A 27587-nucleotide genomic window follows, 5' to 3' on the forward strand; every position below is an offset into this window, starting at 1 on the left:
GCAGGGAAAATCCAGGTAATTATAGACCGGTGAGCCTGATGTCAGTGGTAGGGAAGCTGCTGGAGAAGATACTGAGGGATAGGATCTATTCCCATTTGGAAGAAAATGGGCTTATCAGTGATAGGCAACATGGTTTTGTGCAGGGAAGGTCATGTCTTACCAACTTAATAGAATTCTTTGAGGAAGTGACAAAGTTGATTGATGAGGGAAGGGCTGTAGATGTCATATACATGGACTTCAGTAAGGCGTTTGATAAGGTTCCCCATGGTAGGCTGATGGAGAAAGTGAAGTCGCATGGGGTCCAGGGTGTACTAGCTAGATGGATAAAGAACTGGCTGGGCAACAGGAGACAGAGAGTAGCAGTGGAAGGGAGTTTCTCAAAATGGAGACGTGTGACCAGTGGTGTTCCACAGGGATCCGTGCTGGGACCACTGTTGTTTGTGATATACATAAATGATTTGGAGGAAAGTATAGGTGGTCTGATTAGCAAGTTTGCAGACGACACTAAGATTGGTGGAGTAGCAGATAGTGAAAGGGACTGTCAGAGAATACAGCAGAATATAGATAGATTGGAGAGTTGGGCAGAGAAATGGCAGATGGAGTTCAATCAGGGCAAATGCGAGGTGATGCATTTTGGAAGATCCAATTCAAGAATGAACTATACAGTAAGTGGAAAAGTCCTGGGGAAAATTGATGTACAGAGAGATTTGGGTGTTCAGGTCCATTGTTCCCTGAAGGTGGCAACGCAGATCAATAGAGTGTTTAAGAAGGCATACGGCATGCTTTCCTTCATCGGACAGGGTATTGAGTACAAGAGTTGACAGGTCATGTTACAGTTGTATAGGACTTTGGTTCGGCCACATTTGGAATACTGCGTGCAGTTCTGGTCGCCACATTACCAAAAGGATGTAGATGCTTTGGAGAGGGTGCAGAGGAGGTTCACCAGGATGTTGCCTGGTATGGAGGGCGCTAGCTATGAAGAGAGGTTGAGTAGATTAGGATTATTTTCATTAGAAAAACGGAGGTTGAAGGGGGACCTGATTGAGGTGTACAAAATCATGAGAGGTATAGACAGGGTGGATAGCAAGAAGCTTTTTCCCAGAGTGGGGGATTCAATTACTCGGGGTCACGAGTTCAAAGTGAGAGGGGAAAAGTTTAGTGGGGGATATGCGTGGAAAGTTCTTTACGCAGAGGGTGGTGGGTGCCTGGAACGCGTTGCCAGCGGAGGTGGTAGACGCGGGCACGATAGCGTCTTTTAAGATGTATCTAGACAGATACATGAATGGGCAGGAAGCAAAGAGATACAGACCCTTAGAAAATAGGCGACATGTTTAGATAGAGGATCTGGATCGGCGCAGGTTTGGAGGGCCGAAGGGCCTGTTCCTGTGCTGTAATTTTCTTTGTTCTTTGTTCTAGATGGCAAGCTACTGAGGAACAGATTATGACGGATGACTGAAAGCATATTCTGATAGATGGGGCTTGGGGAAGGCTTTTAAATGTGGATAGGCTGGTGGAGATGCGGAGTTTCAAGATTTTGACTCAGTGCCAATGAAGGAACAGCAATGTACTTCCAAGTCAGGATGATATATATTACTTGGAGGGGAACTTGCAGGTGGTGGTGTTCCCATACACCTACTGCTCCTGTCCTTTCAGGCAGTAGAGATCGCCAGTTTGAAGGTGCTGTTAAAGAAGCCTTGGTTAATTTCTGCAGCACATCTTGTAGATGGTACACACTGCTGCCAATGTGTGCAGGAGGTAGAGGGAGTGAATGTTTAACGTGGTGAAAGGGGTGCCAATTAAGCAGACTGCTTTGTCCTGGATGGTGTTGAGCTTCTTGAGTGTTGTTGTAGCTGCACTCATCCAGGCAAGTGGAGAGTATTCCATCACACTCCTGACTTGTGTCTTGTAGATGGTGGACAGGCTTTGGGGAGTCAGGAGGTGAGTTACTCACTGTGGAATACCCAAGCTCTGACCTGCTCTTGTCGCCACAATATTTATGTGGCTGGTCCAGTTAAGTTTCTGGTCAATGGTGACCCCCAAGATGTTAATGGTGGGGTAATGAATATCCAGGGAAGGTGGTTAGATTCTCTCTTGCCTGGCACTTGTGTGGCACAAATGATACTTGCCACTTTTCAACCCAAGCCTGTCCAGATCTTGCTACATGCATCGGCATGGATTCTTTCATTATCTGAAGAGTTGTTAATGGCACTGAACACTGTGCAATGATCAGTGAGTATCCCTACTTCTGCCTTACGATGGAGCGAAGGTCATTGATGAAGCACCTGAAGATGGTTGGGCCTAGGACACTACCCAAAGGAATCCTGCAGTGATGTGCTCGGGCTGGAGTTGATTGGCCTCCAACAACCACAACCATCCTCCTTTGTGCTAGACATAACTCAACCAGTGGAGAGTTTTCCCTTTGATTCCCATTGACTTCAATTTTAGGGCCCCTAGATCAAATGCTACCTTGATATCAAAGGTAGTCGTTCTCTCCTCACCTCTGGAATTCAGTTCTTTTGTCCATATTTGGACTTTAATAAGGTCTGGAGCTGAGTGGTCCTGGTGGAACCCAAACTGAACATCAGTGAGCAGGTTATTCGTGAGTAAACATGACATTGGATTTGTCCTACTTTTTATGGACAGGACATACCTGGTCAATTTTTCACATTGACGGTTAGAACCAGTATTGTAACTGTACTGGAACAACTTTCTTAAGGGCGGCTGGTTCTGGAGCACAAGTCTTCAGTATTACAGCTGAGATGTTGTCATGGCCCATTGCTTTTGCTATATCCAGTAATCTGCCATTTCTTGATATCACCACCTTTCACAACTGGATGTGGCAGAACTGTAGAGCTTAGATCTGATCCATTGGTGATGGGATTGTTTAGCTCTGTCTATAGCATGCGGCTTCTGCTGTTTAGCATGCATGTAGTCCTGTGTTGTAGCTTCATTATGCTGGCACCTCATTGTTAGGTATGCCTGCTGCTGCTCCTGGCATGCCCTCCTGCACTCTTCCTTGAAGAAGGATTGGTCCCCTGGCTTGATGGTAATGGTACAGTGAGGGATATGCTGGTCCATGAGGTTACAGATTGTAGTGGAATACAATTCTGCTGTTGCTGATAGCCCACAGCGACTCATGAATGCCCAGTTTTGAGCTGCTAGATCTGTCCTGAATCTATTTCAGTTAGCACTGTGATAATGCCACATAACACAATGGAGAGTGTCTTTGGTCTGAAGATGAGACTTGGTCTCCACAAGGACTGTGCGATGGTCTATCCTACCAATACTGTCATGGACAAATGCATGTGTGACAGGTTGATTTGTGAGGACTAGGTCAAGTAGGTATTTCCCTCTTGTTGGTTCCCTCACCACCAACTGTTCTTCGCGATTAGGCCAGCTCCGTCAGTAATGGTACTACCGAGCCACTCTTGATGATAGAGATTGATGTACCTCACCCTGCGCAAATTCTGTGCCCTTGGTTTCCCATTGAGCTTCTTCCAAGTGTTGTTCAACAAGGAGGAGTACAGATTCATTAGCTGAGGGAGGGCAGTAGGTGGCAATCAGCAGAAAGTTTCCTTGCAGAGAAAAAATGAGGTGAAGAAGTGGAATGATTTAAAATAAGGATAAGTATTTTGAAATTGATGCAGGTGGAGGCTAATGGAGCTCAGCAAAGATGGGTGGCAGTGGCTGAACAGTACACGAGTGGTTGAATAATAGGACTCTATGGAGGGTGGAAGATGGGACATTGGAGAAATCAACTCTGTCGATGACAAAAGTTTAGGTAAGAGATTGGTTGGTGGAGGGGTGAAGGTAAAGGCAGAGATGGGCAATGTGGCAGAGGTGAAGTCAGTGGGGTCGATGATGGATAGGATGTGGAGTTTGAAGCTCAGCTCTGAATCAAACAAGATTCCAAAGTTTTACATGGTCTGGGTCAGCCAGAATAAATGGCTGGGGAGAAGGATGGAATCAATAGTAAGGAAGCAGTGTTTATGATAGTGACCAATAATACTGGTCTTCCTTCTCCCAGTGTCTACTTGGAAGAATTATTGATTCATCCATGATTAATCCCCATCAGTATTGTGCATATCCAATTTCTATGGCATTCTCGTGGTGAAAGAAACATCCACTGGGCCTAGCATGTTGGTAATCAGAGGCGTTTAGGGAGGAGACTAGAATCCATTTTGCCATTGATCCGGTCCAGGACAGGTGTCTTCCCTGGCAAACCAGAAAACTTGGTAAGTATTCAGATGAGCTTTTCTCAATGCATTAATTTTGGATTTCCTCAGTGGAATCCAAAGCCAAACCCTAAACAAATTCTCTTCATTACCTTTGGCTCAGCTTTAGAGGAAGCTTATCACTACTTGCGGAGCAATCAGTAGTAACTGAGTCCCAGAAGTGCCGTACATCATTCTCATTCTTGTACATCCTGATGACATCATGTGGAAGCAATGTCATAACACAAATCAAGGACAAATGATGTTTAAATGATGCAAGTTGCTTCAACATATTACAGACTAGGTAGGTTAATGTGTGACAGCCCATTTTCTGAGGTTCGAGTACCAGTAGTAGATGAAAATAGAGGAACAGGAATAGAACATTTAGCCTCTTGAGCCTGTTCCGCCATTCAATGAGATTATGACCTAACTCCATATACCCGCCTTTGCCCCGTATCTCTTAATAACCTTGATTAACAAAAATCTATCAACTTTAAATTAAAAATTAACAATTGATCTGACATCAATTGCCATTTGCAGAAGAAAATTCCAAACTTTGACCATTCCTTGTGTGTGGAAGTGTTTCTTAATTTCACTCCTGAAAGCTCTAGCTCTAATTTTTAGACTATGCCCTGAGTCCTAGACTTCCCAAACAGCAGAAATAGTTTCTCTCTATCTGTTCTCTCTATTTGTTCTGCTTAATATCTTGAAAACTTCGATTAAATCACCCATTAACCTTCTAAATTCCAGGGAATACAATCCTAGTTTGTTAATCTCATTTTGTAATTTAACCCTTGCAGTCCAGGTATCATTCTGGTAAATCTGCACTGCACTCATTCCAAGGCTAATATATTTCTAAGGTGTGGTGCCAAGAACTGCTCACTTTACTCCTGGTGTGGTCTAACCAAGACTTTGTATAGCAGAAGCATGACTTCTACTCCCTTGTATGATAGTCCTCTTGATATAAAGGCCAGCATTTAATTCGCCTTTCAGATTATTTTATGTATCTGATCATGACATGTTAATTATCTATTTACATGGACCCCCATATGCCTCCACTGTTTCTAATTTTCCATTATATAGAAAGTGCTTTATTCCATCCTTTCTAGATCCAAAATGGATGACCTCACATCTGCCTTCATTGAAATCCATTTGCCAGTTTTGCCCATTCATTCAATCCATTAATATCTCCTTGGATGAGGAAAGATTTCCTCCAATTGCATATTGGGAAGACAACATTCCCCGCTACAGACTCCATTCCCTAGTTACTGACTCCATCCTCTCCCTGGCATCTGCCTAAGGCTGAATCAGACTGCTCGCAATCTACATGTCATATTTGACCCCGAGATGCGTTTCCGACCAGATATCTGGGCCATCAGTAAGACTGTTTACATCCACCTCTGTAACATCACCCAACTCTGCCCCAGCCTCAGCTCATCTGCTGCTGAAACCCTCATCCATGTCTTTGTTACGTCTAAGTTTGACTATTCCAATACACTCCTGGCCTGCCTGTCATGCTCAATGCTCAGTAAACATGAGCTCATCCAAAACTCTGCTGCTCATGTCTTTGCTTGTGCTAAGTCCCGTTAATCCATCACCCCTGTGCTCACTGATCTACATTAGCTCACGGTTAAGCAATGCCTCAATCTTAAAACTCTCACCTTCATTTTCAAATCCCTCCATGGCCTCCTCTCTACTTACCACTGAAATTTCCTCCAGCCGCACAACCCTCCAAGATATCTGCTCTCCTCTGATTCCGGCCTCTTAAGCATCCCCGATTTTAATCGTTCCAGCATTGGTTGCCATGCCTTCAGCTGCCAAGGCCCTAAGCTCTGGAATTCCCTGCCTAAACCTCTCCACCTTTCTATCTCTCTTTCCTCCTTTAAACTGCACCTTAAAACTTACCACTTTGGCCAAGCTTTCAGTCATCTGCCCAAATATCTCCTTTCACTGTTAAATTTTGCTTTATAACCTCCTGTAAAGTGCCTTGGGACATTTTATTATATTAAAGGTGCTTTATAAATACAAGTTGTTTTTGTTTGTAATTTTATGCTTCCCTCTACTCTGCTTACAATGCCGCCTACCTTTGTGTCATCAGCAAACTTGGATATGTGGCTTTCTGTCCCATCATCTGTCGTTAGTAACTACAATAAATAGTTGAGGTCCCAACACTGATCCTTGCAGGACACCACTAGTCACACCTTAGAGTCATAGAGCCGTACAGCATAGAAACAGGCCCTTCGGCCCACCGTGTCCATGCCGACCATAATGCCTATCTATACTAATCCCACCTGCCTGCATTAATTCCATATTCCTCTATGCCTTGCTCATTCAAGTACTAGTCCAGATGCCTCTTAAATGTTGCTACTGTTCCTGCCTCCACCACCTCCTCAGGCAGCTCATTCCAGATACCCACTATTCTTTGTGTGAAAAATTTACCCCTTTAATCCCCTTTAAAGTTCCTCCCTCTCACCTTAAATCCATGCCCTCTAGCTTTAGTCACCCCTACCATGGGAAACAGACTCTGGCTATCTACCCTATCTATGCCTCTCATAATTTTATATACCTCTATCATGTCCCCTCTCAGCCTCCTTCGCTCCAGGGAAAACAGACCCAGCCTATCCAATCTCTCTTCATAACTCAAGCCCTCCAAACCAGGCAACATCCTTGTGAATCTTTTCTGCACCCTTTCTAGCTTAATCACATCTTTCCTGTAGTGCAGCGACCAGAACTGCACACAGTACTCCAAATGCAGCCTAACCAACGTTATGTACAACTGTAACATGATGTCCCAACTCTTGTACTCAATGCCTCGGCCAATGAAGGCAAGCATGCCATACGCTTTCTTCACCACCCTATCTACCTGTGCCACTTTCAGGGAACTATGTACTTGCACCCCAAGGACTCGCTGCTCAAGAACACTCCCCAGGGCCCTGCCATTCATTGTATATGCCCTGCCCTGGTTTAACTTCCCAAAATGCATCACTTCACATTTGTCTGCATTAAATTCTATTTGCTACTCCCTTGCCCACTTTCCCAGTTGATCTGTATCCTGTTGTAACCTTAGACAACCTTCTTCACTGTCCACTATACCACCAATTTTGGTGTCATCTGCAAACTTACTAATCATGCCCCTTACATTCACATCCAAGTCATTAATATATATGACAAACAACAGAGGGCCCAGCACTGATCCCTACGGCACACCACTAGTCACCGGCAACCAATCTGAAAAACAACCCTCCACTACCAACCTCTGCCTCCTATCGCCAAGCCAATTTTGTATCCAATTTGCTAGCTCACCCTGGATCCCATGCGTTCGAACCTTCTGTACCAGCCCACCATGTGGGACCTTGTCACAGGCCTTGCTAAAGTCCATGTGGACAATGTCCATCGCCCTGCCCTCGTCAATCCTCTTGGTCACCTCCTCGAAAAACTCAATCAAATTTGTGAGACATGATTTCCCACGCACAAAGCCATGCTGACTATCCCGAATCAGACCATGCCTTTCCAGATGCATATAAATCCTGTCTCTCAGAATCCCTTCCAATAACTTTCCCACCAATGATGTAAGGCTCACTGGCCTGTAGTTCCCTGGCTTATCCCTGCTGCTTTTCTTAAATAAAGGCACAGCATTAGCTATTCTCCAATCTTCCGGTACCTCACCCGTGGCTAATGATGATACTGTCCATTTTCGTTACTCTCTGTCTCCTTCTGCTACTTCTTTAAAGAAGTAACATGTGCTGTGGAACTGGTGGATGTACTATACTTAGATTTCTGGAAGGCATTTGATAAGGTGCCACATCAAAGGTTATTGCAGAAAATAAAAGCTCATGGTGCAGTGGGTATATTATTGGCATGGAAAGAAGATTGCCTAGCTAACAGGAAACAGAGGGTAGGCATAAATGGGTCATTTTCCGGTTGGCAAGATATAACAAGTGGTGTGCCACAGGGATCAGTGCTGGGGCCTCAACTTATTACAATTTATATAAATAACTTAGATGAAGGGACCAAGGTATGATTGCTAAATTTTCAGGTGACACATAGATAGGTAGGAAAGTAAGTTGTGAAGAAGACATAAGGAGACTACAAAGGGATATAGCTAGGTTAAGAGAATGGGCAAAGATCTGGCAAATGGAGTATAATGTGGGAAAATGTGAAATTGTCCATTTTGACAGGAAGAATAAAAAATAAGTATATTATCTAAATGGTGAGAGATTGCAGAGCTCTGAGAGGCAGAGTGATCTGGGTGTCCTAGTGCATGAATCGCAAAAGGTTAATATGCAGGTACAGCACGTAATTAGGAAAGCTAATAGAATGTTGTCATTAATCGCGAGGGGAATTGAATACAAAAGTAGGGAGATTATGTTTCAGTTGTTCAGGGCGTTGGTGAGACCACATCTGGAGTACTGTGAACAGTCAGTATTGGTCTCCTTATTTAAGAAAGGATGGAAATGCGTTGGAAGCAGTTCAGAGAAGCCTTACTAGTCTAATACCTGGAATGGGCAGGTTGTCTTATGAGGAAAAGTTGGACAGGCTAGGCTTGTATCTACTGGAGTTTAGAAGAGTAAGAGGCGACTTGACTGAAGCGTATAAGATCCTTACGAGTCTTGACAGGGTCATAGAGTCATAGAGCACAGAAAAAGGCCCTTCAGCCCATCATGTCTGTGCTGGCCATCCAGCACCCAACTATTCTAATCCCATATTCCTGCACTTGGCCCGTAGCCTCGTATGCTATGGCGTTTCAAGTGCTCATCTACATACTTTTTAAATGTTGTGAGGGTTCCTGCCTCCACCATCTCTTCAAGCAGTGCGTTCCAGATTCCAACCACCCTCTGGGTGAAAATTCTTTCCCTCAAATCCCCCCTAAACCTCCTGCCCCTTATCCTAAATCTATGCCCCCTGATTCTTGACCCCTCCGTTAAGGGAGAAAGTTTCTTCCTATCTAACCTATCAATGCCCCTTATAATCGTGTACACTTCAATCATGTCCCCCCTCAGCCTTCTCTGCTCCAAAGAAAACAACCTTAGCCTTTTCAGTATCTCTTCATAGCTGAAACGTTCCAGCCCAGGCAACATCCTGGTGAATCTCCTCTGCACCCTCTCCAGTGCAATCACATCCGTCCTATAGTGTGGTGACCACAACTGTACACAGTACTCCAGCTGTGGTCTAACTAGTGTTTTATATAGCTCCAACATAACCTCCCTGCTCTTATATTTTATGCCTCGGCTAATAAAGGCAAGTATCCTGTATGCCTTCCTAACCACCTTATCTACCTGTGCTGTTGCCTTCAATGATCTATGGACAAGTACACCAAGGTCTTTCTAACCTTCTGTACTTCCTAGGGTCCTCCCATCCATTGTATATTCCCTTGCCTTATTAGTCCTCCCAAAATGCATTACCTCACACTTTACAGGATTAAATTCCATTTGCCACTTCTCCGCCCATCTTACCAGCCCATCTATATCTCCCTGTAATCCAAGGTTTTCTTCCTCACTATTTACAACACCACCAATTTTCGTGTCATCTGTGAACTTACTGATCATACCTCCTATATTCACAACTAAATCATTGATGTACACTACAAACAGCAAGGGTCCCAGCACCAATCCCTGCGGTACACCACTGGTCACAGGCTTCCACTCGCAAAAACAACCCTTGACCATCACCCTCTGCCTCCTGCCACTAAGCCAATTTTGGATCCAATTTGCCAAATTGCCCTGGATGCCATGAGCTCTTACCTTCTTAACCAATCTCCGATGTGGGATCTTATCAAAAGCCTTACTGAAATCCATGTATACGACATCTACTGCTTTACACTCATCGACACATCTAGTCACCTCCTCGAAAAATTCAATCAAGTTAGTTAGACATGATCTGCCCCTGACAAAGCCATGCTGACTATCCCTGCTGAATCCCTGCCTCTCCAAGTGGAGATTAATCCTGTCCCTCAGAACTTTTTCCAATATTTTCCCAATAATTGACGTTAGACTCACCAGCCTGTAATTACCTGGTTTATCCCTACTACCTTGAATAATGGTACCACATTTGCTGTCCTGCGGTCCTCTGGTACCTCTCCTGTGGCCAGAGAGGATTTGAAAATTTGTGTCAAAGCCCCTGCTACCTCCTCCCTTGCCTCACATAACAGCTTGGGATACATCTCATCTGGGCCTGACGATTTATCCACTTTTAAGCCCGCTAAAACAGCTAATATTTCCTCCCTTTCAATGCTAATATGTTCAAGAAAATCACAATCCCCCTCCCTGACCTCTACACCTACATCGTCCTTCTCCATAATGAACACGGATGAAAAGTAATCATATAAAACCTCACCTATGTCCTCCGGCTCCACACAAAGATTGCCACATTGGTCCCTAATGGGCCCTACTCTTTCCCTGGTTGTCCTCTTACCCTTAATGTACTTATAAAACACCTTGGGATTTTCCTTTATCTTGCCTGCCGGTGTTTTTTCATGTCCCCTCTTCGCTCTCCTAATTACTTTTTTAAGTGCCACCCTACACTTTCTATACTCCTCTAGTGCCTCCGCTGTTTTCAGTGCTTGGGATCTGCCATAAGCCTCCTTTCTTTTCCTGATCCAATCCTCTATATCCTTTGACATCCAGGATTCCCTGGGCCTGTTAGTCCTACCCTTCACCTTAACGGGTATATGTTGGCTCTGAACTCTCACAATTTCCTCTTTGAATGACTCCCACTGATGTGATGTAGACTTTCCTTAAGTAGCTGCTCCCAGTCCACTTTGACCAGATTCTGTTTTATCAAATTAAAATCAGCCTTCCCCCAATTCAGTACCTTTATTTCTGGTCCATCTTTGTCCTTTTCCATAACCATCTTAAATCTTACAAAGTTATGGTCACTATCCCCGAAATGCTCCCCCACTGACACTTGTACCACTTGGACGGCTTCATTCCTTAGGATTAGGTCCAGTAATTTCTACATACTGGCTCAAAAAACTCTCCTGTATGCATTTTAAGAATTCCGCCCCTTTTAAGCCTTTTGCACTAAGACTATCCCAGTTAATATTGGTGAAGTTGAAATCCCCTACTATTATTACCCTATTATTTTTACACCTCTCAGAGATTTGCCTACATAACTGCTCCTCTATCTCTTGCTGACTGCTTGGAAGCCTGTAGTAATTGCCCCCTTTTTGTTTTTAAGTTCTACCCAAATGGCCTCATTTGAGGAACCTACTAAGATGTCATTTCTCCTTACTGCAGTAATTGACTCCTTGATCAACAGTGCAATGCCACCTTCTCTTTTATCCCCTCCCCTGTCGCGCCTGAAGATTCTATACCCTGGAATATTGAGTTGCCAGTCCTGCCCCTCCTTCAACCATGTCTCTGTGATAGCAATAATATCATAATCCCATGTACTAATCAACGCCCTCAATTCATCTGCCTTACTAGTAAGACTCCTTGCATTGAAATAGATGCAATCCAGCCTTGCATTTTTCCCTTGTGCCTTGCCAGGTCTATATTTGCTCTGCCTTCCAGGCAGAGTCACTTTCTGTTCTATATTACCCCCTACTTTACCTCCACTCTGTATCCCATCCCCCTGCCAAATTAGTTTAAACCACCACACAACCCCCCAACAGCACTAGCAAATCTCCCAGCAAGGATGCTTATCCCATTCCGGTTCAGGTGCAACCCGTCCAACTTGTACAGGTCCCACCTTTGCCAGAAACGGACCCAGTGATCCAGGAAACTAAAGCCCTCCCTCCTGCACCATCTCCTCAGCCACGCATTCATCTGCTCTATCTTCCCATTTCCAAACTCACTAGCACGTGGCACCGGGAGTAATCTAGAGATTACATCCTTTGAAGTCCTGCTTTTTAATCTGCTACCTAGCTCCCTGAATTCTTGTTGCAGGACCTCATCCCTTTTTCTACCTATGTCGTTGGTACCAACATGTGCCACAGCCTCTGGCTGCTCACCCTCCCCTTTCAGAATGTCCTGCAGCCGCTCCGTGACATCCTTGACCCTATCACCAGGGAGGCAACATACCATCCTGGAGTCACATTTGCGACCACAGAAATGCCTATCTGTACCCCTTATGATAGAATCCCCTATCACTATAGCTCTTACACTCCTTTTTCCACCCTACTGTGCAGCAGAGTCATCCTTGGTGCCACAAACCTGGCTGTTGCTTCTTTCCCCTGGGAGGCCATCCCCCCCAACAGTATCCAAAGCGGTATATCCGTTTGAGAGGGGGATGGCCACAGGTGACTCCTGTACTACCTGCCTGCGCCTACTACTCCACCTGGTGGTCACCCACCTATTTTCTGCCTGTGCTGCCATTACCTGCAGTGTGACCACCTCGCTAAACGTCCTCAGCATCGTGGATGCTCCACAGTGAATCCACCCGCAGTTCTAGCTCCGTAATGTGGGTAGTCAGTAGCTGTAGATGGATACACTTCCTGCACACATAGTTTTCAGGGACACTGGAAGCATCCCTGATTTCCCACATAGTGCAGGAGGAGCATACCATGGGTGCGGGCTCTCCTGCCATGACTTACCTTTAAATTAATTTAGTCACTCCCTTCAAAAAATACCAATTACATTAGGGGTTTTGTTCTACTCCAAACACTACCCAGTACAATCTAAAGTCCTTAATAAATGACACTAATTTAAGTTGTACTACTCACCTTATCACTTGAGGTTTTTTCTTTTTAAAAAAACTTTCCCCTTTTTTAAGCAATTTAAATGCACTAACAGCTGTTACTTACCCAACCAATCACCTTGCAGAATTCCCGTGATGTCACTGTAAGAGACACAGGCAGTCTGCCGCTGCTCCGGATCAGGTTCCACGCAGGTCCGCCAGCCGCCACTCCGCTCCCAGGTAAGATGTGGATGTGGAAAGGATGGTTCCCCTTTTGGGAGAATCTAGAACTAGGGGTCACTGTTTAAAAATAAGGGGTCGCCCATTTAAGACAAAGACGAGGAGAACATTTTTCTCTCAGAGGGTCGTGAGTCTTTAGAACTCTCCTCCTCAAAAGGCAGTGGAAGCAGAGACTTTGAATATTTTTAAGGCAGAGGTAGGTAGATTCATGATAAGCAAATGGGTGGAAGGTTATCGGGGGTCGGCGGGAATGTGGCATTGAGGTTCCTATCAGATCAGCCAAGTGGCCTACTCCTGCTCCTAATTCGTATGTTCGAATGTATGTTCATATGCTCAGCCAATTTCCTAGCCAGGTCAATAATTTTCCTTCAATTCCATGAGTTTCAACTTTAGCTAACAATCTCTTATGAGAGACTTTATCAAATTCCTCTGGAACATCCATAGACAGTTCTCTGACCACTACTTTAGTCATCTCTTCATAAAATTTATTCAGGTTCATCAGGCATGACCTACCCTATATGCTGCCTCTCCCTGATCATCTGAAAATTTTCAAGGTATTCAGTCACTCTATCCTTAATTACAGGCTGAATTTCCCCAGCCCTTTGGAGATGGGCTGGAAGGTGGGAGGCTGATAATATGATGGGGGCAAGTGCGGGAGGGGAGATCGACATCTTCCTGTCACCATGGCATATTGCCAGTGGCGGGCATCTGAATGGTGTGGGAACCCATTAGGCAGCCAGTAGAGGCAATTAATTGCTCAATTCAGGGCCAACTCCAACCCTGCTGACATTTTACTGGTCTTGGGAGGGGCTGCCACTGTGTGGGGAGACCACCAGGGAAAACCTGGTGGTCTCCCAGTGGAATCCTGGTGGGGAAAGCCCTCCTTGGTGGGCCCTCCATGGCCCCAGGAAGGGCTCCTTAGTGGCAATGACCATCCCCATTCCCAAGGCACCATCGCTAGCACAACTGAATTGGATGGTGGCCCTGGCATAGTCTAATAATTGACTGCCGCCGGCAAAATCCCAACCCAGGGTGCCACCTCCCACTGGAGCCGGATCAGCTCCTGCTTGAGGGAGGAAGTGGGACATGACCCTCTCCCGCAAAATTCAGCCTCTCGACTTCCTGACAACAGATATGAGACGAACTGGTCTATAATTTCCTGGTTTCCCTTTCTCACCTTTCTTAAATAGTGGAGTAATATGCACAATTTTCCAATCGAAAGGAATCGAGACAATCCAAATCAAGAGAACTTTGGAAGATTATAATTATAATTAGGGAAACTGCAATTTTCTCATCTACTTCTTTTAAAACCTTGGGATGGAAACCATCTCTTCCTAGCGATTTGTCACTTTTTAGTACCATTATTTTCTTCATTACTGTTATTTTGCTTATGTCAATTTTGGTGAGTTCCTGATTGACTATTAGTTTCTTTGAGATATCCGTCATGCAGGCCTCTTCCTTTACAGTAAGTACTGACGCCAAATATTAATTCAATATGTCCGCCATTTCCTAATTTTCATTGACAGTATCACCGTTATCAGTTTTCAAGGGATTCACATTACCCCTGACCATCCTCTTTTACCTAATATAATTATAAAAGTTTTTTGAGTTGATTTTGATAATCCCTGCAACTTTCTTTTCATACTCCCTTTTTGTAGCTCTTACTATCTGTTTTGTCACCCTTTGCTGTTCTTTGTATCTCTCCCATTCGCCATGAGCTGTGCTATTTTGCGTATTTTTATATGCTTTTCCTTTTTAATTTTATGTTGCCCCTTACCTCGTTAGTCGTCCATCATTGGGAAATCATGGGGGCACTGGCCACAAATCTTCCTGCTATTCATTATAATGGACAAGAAATCTTGTGTGGTATGCTGCACTTTCTGATCTGTGCAGCCAGCAGGCAAGGCTCCTGTAAGCAGCTCAGACTAAGAAAATGAACCCAACTGGAGTCCAAGCTTTCAGGAAAGGAGAAATTGAAGACAAAAAAGACTTTATAAGTACAATAATGCTTCCAGCAGAAGAAAGCTCTCGGCTCCAGACGTATCAGATTATGGCACTAATTTCCTTTTAGCATTTCCAGATTTTTTTAAACTCACCTTGTAGAAATCATTAACTAGCTAGCTGCATTTTGAACTCATATATGGGGAGCTGGAAATACTACCATAGCAAAGCTTTTATATTTTTGCTGAAATAAAAATAGACTGCTGCTAATGGGTAAACAGAAAAGAAATGTCGGTACATTAATGATCATCCAGCAATCTGCTGTTAATGATCTTTCCAGAACACATGGCTATTATCAGATGAATGTAAAACGTCCACTATGCAATTTGTCCTACTGAGTGTGGTAGATCAAGTCTTTGGGTTCCTTCTGCCACTTTTAAATTGATGACCTCCTTTTTTGATGGTATTGCACTGCCACCACATCTTCCTTATTGGCAGTCGCAAGTTTCTTCTTTGTAAAATTTGGGGCCAGTACATACCAGCCAAGCTCCCGCACCTGTTTTATGGGTGATGTACACCCCTCCCCCACACTCCAGCACCTCCTCCTTCATTACAATACAACCTCTGACTTACTGAGAACAATGTCACAGGAGATTTGCTATAGATTTTTTACAAATGTAAGCTACAAGATTACCATACTGGAAGAGTTCCATGTTGTTGCGAAAGGTCCCACAGTTTGCCCATTTACTGAAGTATAACAAAGTGAAATACTGTGCTGAAGCTGCTGTTAGATTTAACTCCCTTGAAATGCACCACTTGGTATATGGCATCAGCAGTTACTTCTGACGTCATGTGAGTATAACACTAATCGTTGTGACAAACAAAGCCTGAGACATCAAAGGCTCATGCAAATACCCTTTTTGAGAATGCGGAAATATTATAATTCTGAACTCTGACCCCAACCTGCCTTCAAGCTGTCCACTTGCGGGTTTTACAGAGGCATCGGGAAACCTGGCAGCTGAAGTGAGTGGAGGACAGCTTCAGGGAGAAGCTAAATGCCTTTATAGCACTGCTTGTGGGCCAGGAGGAGCAGACGTGCTTCTACCCACCTCCTCCCTTGCCAGCCCCTCCCCCATTACACCGCTCCCTACACAAAGATCCTTGGAATCAGATCACCACCACTCTGCAATCAAGGATCAGACACAGCTCCTGGGGTCAGAGATTGGACCTACCTAGTCCTGCAGCTTGCTCAGGAGTGCTTTCCCCCCCACTCCCCCACAACTGGAGGCCAAGCCTGACAATCAGACTGACATCCGGATGGGGAACATCTTAGGGCCAAAAGAGGCATGCGGGAAATCTGGACTTGAGGGTTGCCCATCCAAAATTCCACAACACTGCCCACATAACCCACCCCAGTTAATATCCAGGCCTGTATCTTTGCTGTTGGTGTGTTGCATGCTTCAGCTCTCCTTTGCTCAGCAGTTTTTAGGTCAAGGCTGGTATAAGGCGTGAGCAGTTACTTGTGGCCACATATGACTATATCACTAATCATTTTAAGAGCTGACAACCAACATCTGAGACATCGAAGGCTCACCTAAATCGTCTTTTTGAGAATGCAGGGGTAATTTTAACCCAACCCACCCCGCAGGAAGAGGGCGGGTTCTGGTCAGTCGCTTGTTTTACTACCACCAGTCACACCCCCCCACCCCCCCTCCCCCCCCCACCACCACCTGATATAAGGTTCTGCTGAAATCAATGGAGCAGACAACTGGGAAGGTGTAAAACATCCTTCCAGCTCAAAACTCCACCCTTTTTCACCTGTTGGGTTAGGTTAAAATGATTCCATAGACTTTGACTTCCATTGGTGTTATAAAGAAATGGAGAGGTAGTTCAGCTTACTTTTTTTTTGGTTAAGGATTTCAATCAAAAGCAGCATCTTTCCCAATGCCCACTCTCAGGGATGTTCCAAGGCACAAAGGGAATCAGTGCCTGTATCTTCCTAGTCAACATGTTGCATCTTGCAACTGTGCTTTCCCAGGCAGTTGTTAAGTGGAGGCCAGAAACATTCACACAGGAAGAGGAACAAGGCCTCTGATTCAATTGAAACAATAGGTCCTTTAGGAAATGAACAACACTTAATTCCAGTGCCAACTCATGATTTTCTGCTCATGGACAAACAGAATAACAGGTTTTCTGGGGGCCACTAGTGATGGGGAAGCAGACCATAAATCGACTTAAAATTTGTCTCCCACGACAGCTTATTGCCACTGGTGTATACTAATTAACAAGTGGTTATTTGTTGAGATTGTTTCATCTTAAATGCATGCTTTACCAACTGGGATTTGCAGTTGTTTGTCTTTGTTGCCTTCTTGATGACTCTGAATTCCTTATTTCTGTTATTTTTGCTGACAAGCGTAGCCACTGCATCCGCAATTAGAGCGGTGTTCTCAGAAAAGGTGGCAAAATTGTACTTGCTATAATTCCACCTGTCTCATTGGATAAGCCTAAAGACTACACTTCTCAATTTGGGGAATTCTTTAAACAAGCTCTAATGGCATATGTTGTCTTACCTTTTGTTACAACAGTGTTTCTGCTGTCATCAAAGAATTCATGTATGGGTGACTGATGGCTCTGATCACATACAAGGAAAACAAGCAGGCAAAAATTGAACACAGAGCAAGATACCCATCCAGAAGTTAATTTTTCACTGAGTAGAAATAAAGCTGAGAAGCTACTGCCACTCATATCATTCCTCTCCCCTTAATTTTCCAAGAATATTGCAATTTATAATCCAAAGCATATTTCTCCTTTATAGATGCAAGTTGTTATTGTTTCAGATTCTCTCAGTTTGTGACCATTTAGTTATTTATTATTTCTTAAAATTGAAAGAAATGGTTATAGGACTCCAGTAGTGAACGCCTCATAAAATTCAGTGCTATTACTAGTCTGCTTCCATGTCACTAGTGGCCCTCAGCAGACCTGTTGCACAAGACGTCCATGAGGAGCCAGTTATAACTGGGCCTATGTTGGTTATTGCTGGCACTGGAATTAATTATTGTTCCTTTCTTAAAGGCACTTTTGTTTTAATAGAATTGGGCATCTCTTTCCTTCCCGTGTGGATGTTTCCAGCCTCCACTTAACTAGGAGAGGACAGTTGAAACATGCAATACACTGACAACAAAGATGCTGACCTGAATATTAACAGGGGTGGGTTACATGGGCAGGGGTGTGGAATTTCAGACGGGACACGCAGAAGTCCAGGTTTCCAACGTGCATCTTTTGGCCCTGACAAGTTCCCCAGCCAAATGTCAGACTGTTTAACAGGCTTGGCCTCCAGTCGAGCAGGAAGCACTCCTGAACAGGCTGCAGGTAGGTCCAATCTCAGACCCCAGGAGTTGTGTCTGATCCCTGACTGAAGAGGGATGGAGATCTGATTCCAGTAGGAGGATCTGATCTCTGATCCTGGGGTAGAGGTCCGATCCCTGACACCATGGTGAGTCGGATCTTGGTGGGAGCTTTCTAAAGGGTGTAGTTTGATGGGGAGAACCTTGGGAGTTGGGAGATGTGTGGAAGCACACCTGCTCCTGCTGGCCGACAAGCAGTGCTGTAAAGGGACTTACCTTCTCCCCAAAGCTGCCCTCGCTTTGCTTCAGGCATCTGGGAAATCCAACCAGGCAGAGTTAAACCAGGTTAGAACAGTTAAGGCATTGAAGGTGGCAGGACAGGTTGAGAGAGAAGTTAATAGAGCATACAGCATGCTAGGCTTCATTAATAGGGGCATAGTGTACAAATGAAAGGAAGTTATGTTAAACTTGTATTGAACACTGGTTCGGCTTCAACTGCAGTATTGTGTCCAGTTCTGGGCGCCACACTTTAAGAAGATGTGAAGGCCTTAGAGAGAGTACAGAAAAGATTCATGAGAATGGTTCGAGCGATGAGGAACTTCAGTTACCTGGATAGACTGGAAAAGTTGGGACTGTTTTTCTTGGAGAAGAGAAGATTGAGAGGAGATTTAATAGAGGGTTCAAAATCATGAGAGATCTGGACATGATAGATAGGGAAAAACTGTTCCCATTGGTGGAAGGATCGAGAATAAGAGGGCACAGATTGAAGGTAATTGGCAAAAGAAGCAATGGCGGCATGAGGAAGAACATTTTCATGCAGCAAGTCATTAGGATCTGGGATGCACTGCCAAAACATGTAGTGGAGGCAGGTTCAATCGAGGCATTCAAGAGGGAATTGGATTGTTATCTGAAAAGGAAGAATGTGCAGGGTTACGGGGAGAAGGCAGGGAAGTGGCACAAGGTAAATAGCTCTTTTGGAGAGCTGGCAGAGACATGACGGGCCAAATGGCCTCCTGTGCTGTAACAATTCCGTGATTCTGAGAGGCAGCCAGACTTATTAATATATTTAATTTGCCAGCCCTCTTCCTGGGATTGGGTTGGCTGCACCCCTTGCCCGCCTCCATAAGTGGGCAGCTTGGAGGCAGGCTGGAGGCAGCATTGTAACATCTCCACATTATCAAAAAGGACATTTACGTGAACCTTTGTTCTCTCAGGCATTGGTTGTCACAATGATTAGTACTATACTCCCATATAGTCATAAGTAACTGTTGATACCAAATACCAGATGGAGCAATCCTAGGCAGTTATATCTAACTTGGTTACCAGCAGCTGCAGCACAGTATTTCACTTCATTATACTTCAGTTTATAGGCAAACTGTGGGATCTTTCACAACAACATGGAACTCTTCCAATATTGAAATTATGTAGCTTACATTTTAAATAATCAATAGCATTACTCCTGTAATTGTTATGAACACTGGGTTTTGTAGTATGATTATGTTTTAAAAATTGTGATCTTTAATGCAGTGTAAAATGAACATTCAGAGGGAACATGTGACCTCACATGAATTCTGCCCAGAGACAAGCCAGGGGTCTTGTTTACGCTGAGAACAAAGGACCCAGATCAAAGACCCTTTTGAAAGCAGGGTGCCAGGTTGTAACACCTAAAGGACCCCTAAATGGGTTTCATTCTCCCAGTCTCACAGATTGTAAACAGGGAGCCGGGGGCTCTAAAATGTAAATTTGAGTTGCAATCTTTAACATCTGGAAACAAAGGAAGGCCCTGGTTAGACTTATGGGCCGGAATTTTAAGCCACCCCAGCGAGCCGGATGGTGGCGGGGGGAGTGGCGTAAAATGGAGCGGGAGGCTCTGGGAGGCCTTCCCGACCCACTCCCACCTCCGCCCCACTTTACGTATGGCGGGGGGGGGGGGTGAAAAATGGGCTGCCCGCCCCAGGCCAATCAAGGCCCTTAAGTTGCCAATTAACGGCCACTTACAGGCCTTCGCCCGCCCCCACGGGGATTTTACCCTTGGCAAGCAGACGTCCTGGAGCCGGGAAAGGCCACCCAGTGAAAGCTGGTGGCCTCTCAGCCTCCCGGAGTTGGGCCCTGACAAACGGGCACAAGGTTGAGAGCTGCCCCTGCTTCCCCAACCACCCCTAGGATCCAAGACGCCCCCTTCCCCTCAAGTGACCACCCAAGCAGCCCAGCCGAGGACATGGAGCCAGGAGTGCAGAAGTTTGGTTTGCCTTGCCGGGGGTATTCGGTCGAGCCCCAGCAAGGCAAACTAAACTTAATTGCACTCGTGGCTCCATGTCCTCGGCTGGGCTGCAGTCCCAGCAGTGGCCACCGCTCCCGGTGATGCTGCTGGTACGAAGAGCTGCTGGCCCGATGATTGGCCGGCAGCTCAATGAGGCGGGACTTGCTCCCTCAAGCGGGTGGCAGTCCCGCCTCAGAACACTTAAAGCCTGGGGACCGGTAAAATGCGGGATGGATCCCCAGGCTAGGCGGAAGCGGGGTCACCACTGACTTTTACGTCGGTGGCCAGCTCCCGTCTGCCCGTCGTAAAATCCAGCCCTTGTTCTCTGAGAATTATAAAAGGCAAACAACTATTGACTTTTGATCTGGGTAAATTCGAGAAGCTTTTCTAGGTCTGGAGGCTGAAAGGAAGAAAGGAAGAACATCAGAGCAATGCAGCCTAAAGAGAGAGAGAGAGAAACCAGTGAGCTGTTTTCTGGGAAACAGCTGCACGCAGATCACTGATATAACAAAAGGCTGCTAAGATTTGAACCAAGTTCAAAGTCGAGGTTTGCGAAGGAGAGAAGACCAACTCGGTCACCAGAGATCGCCTTATTAATGGAAATCCAGTTGAATGTGCTTGGAAGAGGTGAGTAAAGAGTATGTTGGCTTTGAGAAGGACATTGGGAGGTCCAAACTATTGCAGCTGGGAGGAGTTTGGGACTTTTAACTGCAAGGATACCTTTTCAATTAGAACACTCTATAACGTATAAATGTGGTGTGGGTCTTTCAAGTATGTTAATAGGATAATGGGAAATATCTTTCTCTGTGATTTAGTGCAGAAGCTGCCTACTAAGTACTGTTTAGTTAATGTTGAAAGCGTCAAATCTTGTGTAATTCTTTAATTGGGCTGGGGAGTTCATATCTCTTACTTTAAAGTTAATGGTCTCTACTGAGATCCTAGCATACATTGTTCTCAGTAAGTCAGAACTTGTGTTGTTATATACAAACATACGGACATGAGAATTAGGAGCAGGAGTAGGCCCCTCTGCCCTTCGAGCCTGCTCCACCATTCAATAAGTTCATGGCTGAACTGATTACTCCACATTTCCGCCTACCCCCGATAACCTTCCACCCCCTTGCTTATCAAGAATCTCTCAACCTCTGTCTTAAAAATATTCAAAGACTCTGCTTCCACCGCCTTTTGAGGAAGAGAATTTCAAAGACTCGTACCCTCTGAGAGAAAAAATTTCTCCACATCTCTGTCTTAAATGGGCGACCCCTTATTTTTAATCAGGGAACTCCTGTTTGCTGACGATGCTGCTTTAACATCTCACACTGAAGAGTGCCTGCAGAGTCTCATCAACAGGTTTGCGGCTGCCTGCAATGAATTTGGCCTAACCATCAGCCTCAAGAAAACGAACATCATGGGGCAGGACGTCAGAAATGCTCCATCCATCAATATTGGCGACCACGCTCTGGAAGTGGTTCAAGAGTTCACCTACCTAGGCTCAACTATCACCAGTAACCTGTCTCTAGATGCAGAAATCAACAAGCGCATGGGTAAGGCTTCCACTGCTATGTCCAGACTGGCCAAGAGAGTGTGGGAAAATGGTGCACTGACACGGAACACAAAAGTCCGAGTGTATCAGGCCTGTGTCCTCAGTACCTTGCTCTATGGCAGCGAGGCCTGGACAATGTATGCCAGCCAAGAGCGACGTCTCAATTCATTCCATCTTCGCTGCCTCCGGAGAATATTTGGCATCAGGTGGCAGGACCGTATCTCCAACACAGAAGTCCTCGAGGCGGCCAACATCCCCAGCTTGTACACACTACTGAGTCAGCGGCGCTTGAGATGGCTTGGCCATGTGAGCCACATGGAAGATGGCAGGATCCCCAAAGACACATTGTACAGCGAGCTCGCCACTGGTATCAGACCCACCGGCCGTCCACGTCTCCGCTTTAAAGACGTCTGCAAACGCGACATGAAATCGTGTGACATTGATCACAAGTCGTGGGAGTCAGTTGCCAGCATTCGCCAGAGCTGGCGGGCAGCCATAAAGACAGGGTTAAAATGTGGCGAGTCGAAGAGACTTAGTAGTTGGCAGGAAAAAAGACAGAGGCGCAAGGGGAGAGCCAACTGTGCAACGGCCCCGACAAACAAATTTCTCTGCAGCACCTGTGGAAGAGCCTGTCACTCTAGAATTGGCCTTTATAGCCACTCCAGGCGCTGCTTCACAAACCACTGACCACCTCCAGGCACGTATCCATTGTCTCTCAAGATAAGGAGGCCCAAAAGAAAAATAAGAGACCGCTAGTTCTAGATTCGCCCACAAGGGGAAACATCCTTTCCACATCCACCCTGTCAAGCCCCCTCAGGATCTTATATGTTTCAATCAAGTTGCCTCTTACTCTTCTAAACTCCAGTGGATACAAGCCTAGCCTGTCAAATCTTTCCTCGTAAGACAGCCCACCCATTCCAGGTATTAGTCTAGTAAACCTTCTCTGCTTCCAAAGCATTTACATTCTTCCTTAAATAAGGAGACCAGTGCTGTACACAGTACTCCAGATGTGGTCTCACCAATGCCCTCTATAGCTGAAGCATAACCTCCCTACTTTTGTATTCAATTCCCCTCGCGATTAATGACAACATTCTATTAGCTTTCCTAATTACGTGCTATACCTGCATACTAACCTTTTGCGATTCATGCACTAGGACACCCAGATCCCTTTGCATCTCAGAGCTTTGCAATCTCTCACCATTTAGACAATATGCTTCTTTTTTATTCTTCCTGCCAAAGTGGACAATGTCACACTTTCCCACATTATACTCCATTTGCCAGGTCTTTGCCCACTCACTTAACCTATCTATATCCCTTTGTAGCCCTCTTATGTTCTCTTCACAAGTTACTTTCCTACCTATCTTTGTGTTATCAGCAAATTTAGCAGCCATACCTTCAGTCCCTTCATCTAAGTCATTTATATAAATTGTAATAAGTTGAGCCCCCAGCACAGATCCCTGTGGCACATCAGTTGTTACATCTTACCAACCAGAAAATGACCCATTTAGCCCTACTCTCTGTTTCCTGTTAGCTCGCCAATCCTCTATCCATGCCAATATGTTACCCCCTACAGCATGAGATTTTATTTTCTGCAATAACCTTTGATGTGGCACCTTATCAAATGCCTTCTGGAAATCTAAGTACAATAGATTTTATCCACAGCATATGTAACTCCCTCAAGAACTCCAATAAATTGATTAAACGTGATTTTCCTTTCACAAAACCATGTTGACTCTGCCTGATTACCTTGAATTTTTCTAAATGCCCTGCTATAACATCTTTAATAATAGCTTCTAACATTTTCTCTAAAGCAGATGTTAAGCTAACTGGCCTGTAGTTTCCTGCTTTCTGTCTCCCTTTTTTAATAAAGGAGTTACATTCGCTATTTTCCAATCTAACGGAACCTTCCCCAAATCTAGGGAATTTTGGAAAATTAAAACTAGCGCATCAACTATCTCACTAGCCACTTTTAACGCCCTCGGATGAAATCCGTCAGGACCCAAGGACTAGTCAGCCCGCAGCTCCAACAGTTTGTTCAGTACCACCTCCCTGGTGATTGTAATTTTCTTGAGTTCCTCCCTCCCTTCCATTTCCTGACTTGCAGCTAATACTGGGATGTTACTTGTATCCTCAATAGTGAAGACCAATGCAAAATATCTGTTCAATTCATCTGCCATCTCCTTATTATCCATTATTAATTCCCCAGGCTCACTTTCCATAGGACCAACGCTCAGTTTGTTAACTCTTCTTTTTTAAATATCTACAGAAATTCTTACTATCTGTCTTTATATTTCTAGCTAGCTTTCTCTCATACTCTAGTTTTATCTTCCTTATCAAGCTTTTAGTTATGCTTTGCGATTTTTTATATTCTGTTCAACCTTCTGACCTGTCTCCCATCTTTGCGCAATTACAGGCTTTTTTTAAAAGTTTGATACTATCTTTAACTTTTTTAGTTAACCACGGATGGTAGGTCCCACCCTTGGAATTTTTTTTTTCTCATTGAAATGTATCTAATCTGTGTACTCTGAAATATCCCCTTAAATGTCTGTCACTGCATCTCTACGGATCTATCCCTTAACTTGATTTGCCAGTTCACTTTAGCTAGCTCTGCTTTCATGCCCTCATAATTACCCTTATTTAAATTTAAAATACTAGTCTTGGACCCACTCTTCTCTCCCTCAAACTGAACGTAAACTTCAATCATATTATGATCGCTGCTACCTAGGGACGCCTTAACTATGAGGTCATTAATTAATCCTATCTTGTTGCACAATACCAGGTCTCATATAGCCTGCTCTCTGGTTGGCTCCAGAACATATTATTCCAAGAAATTATCCCAAAAACATTCTATGTACTCCTCATCTAGGCTACCTCTGCCCACCTGATTTTTCCAGTCTATATGTAGGCTAAAATTCCCCCATAATTATCACTGTACCCTTTTGACAAGCTATGTTATTTCTTCCTTTATATTCCATCCTACACTGTGGTTAATGTTAGATGGTCTGTACACCACTCCCACAAGTGATTTCTTTCCTTTGTCATTTCTCATCTCTACCCAAACTGCTTCTACATCATGGTCTCCTGAACTTAGGTCATCCCTCTCTACTGGGCTAATACCAGCATTAATTAACGGAGCTACTCCTCCACCTTTTCCTAGTTTCCTGTCCTTCCTAAATGCCATGTACCCTTCAATATTCAGGTCCCAATCTATGTCGTGCTGCAGCCATGTCTCTGTAATGGCTATCAGATGGTAGTTATTTATTTCTATTTGAGCTCTCATTTCATCTGTTTTGTTTCAAATGCTACATGCATTCAGATACAGAGCCTTTAGTTTTGTCCTTTTATTATTTTTGTAACCTCTAGCCTTATCTGTTGATTTACTGTTAGATTTGTACGCTCAGTCCCTTCCTGTCACAGTCTGTTTATCATTTCCCATATTAATACCTTTCTCTCTTGCCCTGTCTCTACTCCTTAATTTACCATATCTTCCCAAATTTGATCCCTTGCCCCTATTATTCAGTTTAAAACCCTCCCTACTTCCCTAGTAATGCGGCTCTTTAGAACACCGGCCCCAGTACGGTTCAAGTGTAGACTGTCCCAACGGTACAGCCAACACATCCCCCAGTACTAGTGCCAGTACCCCATGAACCGGAGCCGACTTCTAACACACCAGTCTTTGAGGCACACATTAATTTCTCTAATTTATTTGCCCTAGGCCAATTTACACATGAGATTATTACTTTTGACGTTCTGCTTCTTAATTTGGTGCCTAGTTCCTCATACTGGCTATGCAGACCCTCCTTCCTTGTCCTGCCTATGTCGTTGGTACCTACATGGACCACTGGATCCTTCCCCTCCGACTGTAAGTTCTTCTCCAACCCTGAGCAGATGTCACGAACCCTGGCACCGGGCAGGCAACACAGCCCTCTGGGCTCTTGCTGTTTGCTGCAGAGAACAGTGTCAATCCCCCTAACTATACTGATCCCTACTACCACTACAGTCCTTTTTACTCCCTCCACTTGAATGGCTTCCTGTACCATGGTGCCTTGGTCAGGTTGCTCACCCACCCTGCAGCCTCCACTCTCAACCAAACAAGGTGAAAGAACTTCAAACTTGTTGGACAATCGCAAAGGCTGGGGCTCCTGCACTTCTGTCCTCTGGGTCCCCTTACCTGCCTCAGCTGCAGCCACACTCTCCTGTCCCTGACCACTGACCAAATCAGAAGACCCTATCCTAAGGGTTGTGACCGCCTCCTGGTACAAAATGTCCTGGTAACTTTCCCCCTCCCTGATGTGTCGCAGTGTCTGCAGCTCGGACTCCAGTTCAGTGACTCTGAGCCAAAGCTCTTCGAGCCGCAAACACTTATGGCGGACGTGTTTGCCCTGGATCACACTGGCATCCAGGAGCTCCCACATGCTGCAGTCATGACACATCACCTGTCCTGCCACCCTTAATGTGTTTTAATTAACTACTTAATTATTTTATTCAATTATTTACTTTATTTTCCTTTTTTTAATATATTTTATTAAGATTACCACTAGTTCCTTTACTATTTTAAAAGTTAGGATTAAATGGACCTTAATCAGTTACCAGATACTCACCAAAGAGGTAGCTTCTTCCCAAACCAATCACCTACCTGCTTGCCTGTGATATTTGATGCTATGTTTGATTTAAATTAAATTAAAAGCTTACCTGTATACTCACCCCGGTGGCTCTCTGTTTCCTTGCTCTCACTGTTGATTGTGAAATCACTCTGTTGTCACTTTTTGATTTTTCCCTGCTCCACTCCTGTTTCTCTCTCTCTCTCCGCTCCCGCCATACTCTCTGCTCTCGCTGTGCTCCTCTCTCTCTCTCTCCAGTCCCGCCGTGCTCCTCTCTCTCACTCTCCTCTCCCGCCGTGCTCCTCCCTCCCTCTCCAGTCCTGCCATGCTCCTCTCTCTCACTCTGCTCCTGCCGTGCTCCTCTCTCACTCTCTGCTCCCACCATGCTCCTCTCTCCCTCCGCTCCTGCCATGCTCCTCTCTCGCTCTCCGCTCCCGCCATGCTCCTCGCTCTCTCCGCTCCCGCCCTGCTCCTCTCTCTCTCCACTCCCGCCATGCTCCTCTCTCTCGCTCTCTGCTCCCACACTGCTCCTCTCTCTCACTCCACTCCTGCCGTGCTCCTCTTTCTCTCTCTTCACTCCCGCCATGCTCCTCTCTCTCTCGCTCTCCGCTCCCACCAGGCTCCTCTCTCTCTCTCCACTCCTGCCGTGCTCCTCTCTCTTGCTCTGTCTCTGGTCTCCGACTGGGCTTTTGGCGCGCTTTTTAAACCTCCACTCCCGCCGTGCTCCTCTCTCTCGTTATAAAAGAGGTGCTGGTATGTGAGGGATGGGTGCACAGCACCAATGAAATAATTTGGAAAGATGTTTGTAAAGAAGATTCAATATCTGTCTCC

Source organism: Heterodontus francisci, chromosome 20 (genome assembly GCF_036365525.1).
Source record: "Heterodontus francisci isolate sHetFra1 chromosome 20, sHetFra1.hap1, whole genome shotgun sequence".
Lineage (NCBI taxonomy): Eukaryota > Metazoa > Chordata > Chondrichthyes > Heterodontiformes > Heterodontidae > Heterodontus > Heterodontus francisci.